The sequence below is a fragment of the Crocuta crocuta genome, unplaced genomic scaffold (genome assembly GCF_008692635.1).
Source record: "Crocuta crocuta isolate KB4526 unplaced genomic scaffold, BGI_CrCroc_1.0 scaffold800, whole genome shotgun sequence".
NCBI lineage: Eukaryota > Metazoa > Chordata > Mammalia > Carnivora > Hyaenidae > Crocuta > Crocuta crocuta.
The window spans coordinates 23,469-28,990 of NW_027531027.1; the positions used below are offsets into that span (position 1 = coordinate 23,469).

Genomic DNA, 5,522 nt, shown 5'->3' on the forward strand with positions numbered 1-5,522 from the left:
TATAAGTTCAAACATTCTTTAAAAAACATATTTTTAACTCTTTCTTCCATGTTTTCTGTATATGCTGTCATATTTTACATATTTTCATTCATAATTTTTAAAAATTATTATGGACTTTTCTGCTTAAAAATGTTTAAGTACATTTTAGCAGCTCTCCAGCTAGCAGTGTACACAGTGCCCTTTCCTGTGTCCCTGGGTCTGATCCTTCTTTTCTCTCAACCTCAGGTGGAACCACTGACAAGATGCAGATTTCCATGAAAACTCTTATGGGGAAGATTATCAATCTTGAGATTGAACCCTCAGTTACAATAGAAAATGTAAAGGCCAAGATTAAAGATAAGGAAGGAATTTCTCTTGATTATCAGATACTGATCTTTCCTGGCAAACAACTGGAAGATAGATATACTTTGACTACAACATTCAAAATTAGTCTATTCTTCATCTTGTGTCGAGACTTCTTTGTGTTGCTACGAAAAGGAGGAGGAGTCTTCCACCACTCCCAAGAAGAATAAACATAAGAGGAAGAAAGGGAAGCTGGTTGTCTTGAAGTACTATACAGTGGATGAAAATGGAAAAATCAGTAGCCTTTGTCAGGAGTGCCCTTAAGATGAATATGGTACTGGAGTTCTTATGCCCAGCCACTTTGACAGACATTATTGTGGCAAATGTTGTCTGACCTATTGCTTTAATAAACCAGAAGGCAAGTAATTGTATATGGGTTAATAAAAGATATGAACTAACAAAAAAATCTCTTTATTATTTTTATAAAGCCCATTTAATGGTGATAAATTCTTTACTTTTACTTTGAGAAAATTTTATCTCTCCTTTAATTCTGAATGATAACAGGGGAGGCAAGATGGCAGAGAAGTAGGGAACTGTGTACTTTTTCTCACCCTCATCTCTCAAACAGAGAAGGCCTGAAGCCACAGAACACTGAACCGCAGGAGTCTGGAAGGAGAAGAAACAGAGTCCACTAAGAAGACAACTTCATAGGTGCATGATTGCAAACTTGGGAAGATAAAAACAGGCCGGAACCAGGAGACATGGAGGGGAGAGAACCCCCTTCATGGTGAGCCATGTAGAGTTGAGGAGAAGAGAAAGAGCGGCTGAAATTGCTTATAGAACTGTCCCTGGAGAAGGGAAAAACCTTGGTCCAGGACGGAGAGGGTGTTAACATTCCATCCCTAACCATAGGGCATTCAGGAGTGATCTTATTTCTAGCTGTGGCACTGACTTTGGGCTGGGAGCCCCAGTCACAGGTGGCACCAGGAGAAATTGCTCTACTGCTCTCTTGGCTGGATCCCCAACTGGGAAGCAGCCCAACCTGTGGGATTACATTTCAGCTGTATCAATAAAGCCTGGGGACTAAGACCTGGAAATGAGGCAGGGCTTGGGACATAAAATGCGGCCCACCTTGACTACACCCGGAGCACAGAGATATCAGACCCAAAAGAGTGATTTGCCCAGCTTAGTTTGAGAACGGACTGGGGCGCTGCCATTTTGCTCCCCACAACCACCAAGGAAGGATCTCAGGGAGCAGCTGGTGGGATGAGGTGCAGGCCAGACTTACTTACATCAAACCACGCCCATACCCACTAGAGAACTGCTTTTTTTTTATTTTTTTATTATTTTTTTTTTTACCGGAGCCTGGGGCAAGACCAATATGGATACACTGCCATGATTAATTCTAGATCATTTCTTTGTATTCAGATATATATTCCTTTGTCTCATTCATATCCCTCCTCCCTGGTGGACTGGACTCGCTGGTCATTAGTTTGCTTAAACAGTCACATTTAATCCATTCTCTAGATGAATATTCTACCTCTACCTATACCTTACTATCTCTCTCTCTGGAGTAATCAGATTATATAGTTCTTTGGGTAACATTATCTTCGTTTCTTTCTCCTAGCCTCCTACCATATTTTCCTCTTTCTCTCTTTAAATTAGCCTCTTAGTCTCTCTGTCTGGTCATTATCCAATTTCACTTTCCTCCTGCCCCTGTCATTTCTCTCTTTGTATATGCTCTTCCATCAGCACTGCATACACCATGCTCTTTATTTGTAGCTGGGTATTCAGGTTCTATGCTTTAGACTGTCCGTTGTCTATTGGGTTTTTTACTTTTTTCTTTTCTTTTTTATTTATTTTTACTTTTATTATTTATCTTCCCTCCTTCCTCTTTTTTTTTCTGCTTAAAAATGTTTAGGTACGTTTTGGCAGCTCTCCAGCTAGCAGTGTACTCAGTGTCCTTTCCTGTGTCCTTTGTCTTTGGGTTTTTTTCTTCTATTTCTTTTTCCCTTTCGGTTTNATGCCTCAATGAGCCTTTTTTTAGTATAACAATATGCACAGGTGCAGAGCACATAACAAGCTTTTAAAACTGAACAAGAGACAGAAAGCTTGCCAAAATGATGAAACGGAAGAACTCTCTTCTAAAGAAATTCCAGAAAGGAATTACAGCTAAAAAACTGCTCAAAAAAGATATAAGCAACATTACTAAACAAGAATTTAGAACAATAGTCATAAAATTAATCGCTGGGCTTGAAAATGGCATGGAAGACATCAGAGAAGCTATTGCTACAAAGACTTGTGGGGATGAGCACTGAGTGTTATGTGGAAACTAATTTGACAATAAACTATTAAAAAAAAAAGACTATGGAGCTTAAAAATAGTTGTGATGAATTTAAAAATGCTGTAATTGAGTAGCATAATAAAATATCCAATGCACTAATTGAAGAGGCATAGAGGAGAATAGGCGAATTAGTAGACACAATTATAGGAAAAGAGGAAGCCGGAAAAAAGAGAGATAAACTGATCAAGGAGCATGAAAGGAAAGTTCAAGAACTGAGTGCTACAATCTAACAGAGAAATACCCATATCGGGATTCTAGAAGAAGAAGAGAGAAGGAAAGGTGCTGAAGGAGTCCTTAAACAGATTACAGCTGAGAACTTCCCCAATCTGGGGAAGGAAACAGATATTGAAATCCTAGAGGCACAGAAAACTCCCCTCAGATGTAACTTGAATCTATCTTCTGCACAATATATCGTAGTGAAACTGGCAAAATATAAGGACAAAGAGAGAATTCTGCAGCCCCTGNATACAAAGTGAGACTTATTAGAGTTGTTGCAGACCTATCTACTGCAACATAGCAGGAAAGAAAGGAATGGCAAGACATCTTCAATGTGATGAATAGGAAAAATATGCAGCCAAGAATCTCTATCCAACAAGCCTTTCATTCCACATAAAAGGAGAGATAAAAGTCTTCCTAAATAAAGAAAAATTGAAAGAATTTATCACCACTAAACCATCGATCCTAAGGGGGGCTCTATGAGGGACATGTTGCAAGGAACATAAGGTACCAGAGACACCACCACAAGCATGTATCCTACAGAGAACACAATGACCCTAAACCCATATTTTTATTTTTTTTTAAGTTTTTATTTATTCCTGAGAGAGAGAGAGAGAGCAGGAGAGGGTCAGAGAGAGAGGGAGATACAGAATCCCAAACAGGCTCCAGATTCTGAGCTGTGTGTTAGCACAGAGCCTGATGCGGGGCTCAAACCCAAGAACTGTGAGATCATGACCTGAGCCAAAGTCAGACGTTCAACAGACTGAGTCACCCGGGCGTCCCTAAAATGATATTTTTCTATAATAACACTGAATGTAAATGGAATAAATGCTCCAATTAAAAGATATATGGTAGCAGAATGGAAAAAACTAAAATCCATCTATTTGTTATCTACAAGAGACTCATTTTCGACTGGAGGACACATTCAGATTGAAAGTAAGGGGATGGAGAAATATAAATCATGCTACTGGAAGTAAAAAGAAAGCTATAGTAACCATACTTATATCAGACAAACTGGACTTTAAAGTAAAGGCAATAACAAGGGATTAAGAAGAGCATTATATAATGATTACAGGGTCTAGCCATCAGGAAAAGCTAAGAATTATAGATGTCTACACACCGAATATGGAAACATCCAAATACATAAAACAATTAATCATAAACAGAAACAAACTTATGGATAAGAATGTGCTAATACCAGGAGACTTTAATATTCCACTTACAGCAATAGATAGATGAACTAGACAGAAAAATCACAAAAGACACAATGGACTTGAATGACACATTGGACCAGATGGATTTGACAGATATATTTAGAACTTTACATCCTGAGGCTATGGAATTCACGTTCTTCTCAAGTGTGCATGGCACATTCTCCAAGATAGATCACATACTGAGTCATAAAGCAGCCATCAATAAATATAAAAGAATTGAGATCATACCATGCACACTGCCAGATCATAATGCTTTGAAACTTGAAGTCTATTACAGGAAGAAGCCTGGAAAACCTCCAAAAACATGGAGGTTAAAGAACACCCTACTAAAGAATGAATGGGCCAATCACGCAATTAGAGAAAAATTTAAAAAAATATATATGGAAACAATGAAAATGAAAATACAACAATCCAAACTCTTTGGGATGCGGCAAAGTCAGCCCTACGAGGAAAGTACGTTGCACTCCTGGCCTATTTCACGAAATTAGAAAAGCCCAAATGCAAAATCTAACAGCGCACCTAAAAGAACTAGAAGCAGAGAAACAAGAGCACCGCAAACCCAGTAGAAGAAGATAAATAATTAAAATCAGGGCAGAAATAAACAATATAGAATTAAAAAAAAAACAGGTGAACAGATCAATGAAACCAAGAGTTGATTTTTTGAAAAGATAAACAAAATTTATAAACCTCTAGCCAGGTTTCTCAAAAGAAAAGTGAGAGCACTCAAATAGACAAAATCACGAATGAAAATGAATTTATTACAACCAATCCCTCAGAAATACAATCAAGTATCAGGGAATTCAATGAAAAATTATAGGCCAACAAACTGGACAACTTAGAAAAAACGGGCAAATTCCTAAACACACATGCACTAACAAAATTCAAATGGGAAGAGATAGAAAGTCTGAACAGACCCATAAGTAATGAAGAAATTGAATCAGTTATCAAAATTCTCCCAAGAAATAAGAGCCCTGGGTCAGATGGCTTCCCTTCTGAATTATACCAGACATTTAAGTCAGAATTAATGCCCATTCTTCTCAAGCTTTTCTAAAAAGTAGAAATGGAAGGAAAATTTCTGGCCTCATTCTACAGAGCCAGCATCACTTTGATTCCCATGCCAGAAAGAGATCCAGCAATAAAGAGAACTACAGGCCAATCTGCTTGATAAATACAGATGCAAAAATCCTCAACAAGATACTTGCGAATCAAATTCAACAGCACATAAAAAGAATTATCCACCAAGATCAAGTGGGATTCACTCCTGGGCTATAGGGCTGGTTCAATATTCACAAATCAATCAATGTGATGCATCACACTAACAAAAGAAAAGATAAAAACCATATGATCCTGTCGGTAGATGGAGTAAAAGCATTTGACAAAATACAGCATCCTTCTTTTAAAAGACCCTGGAGAAAGTCGGGATAGAAGGAACTTACTTAAAAACCATAAAAGCCCTCAGCTAATTT

General features: G+C 37.9%; 1 pseudogene; it reads left to right on the plus strand.

The window, feature by feature from the left end:
- The first annotated feature begins 242 nt into the window (after positions 1-242).
- LOC144237339 (ubiquitin-ribosomal protein eS31 fusion protein pseudogene) lies at positions 243-708 on the plus strand (annotated as a pseudogene).
- Positions 709-5,522: the final 4,814 nt, after the last annotated feature.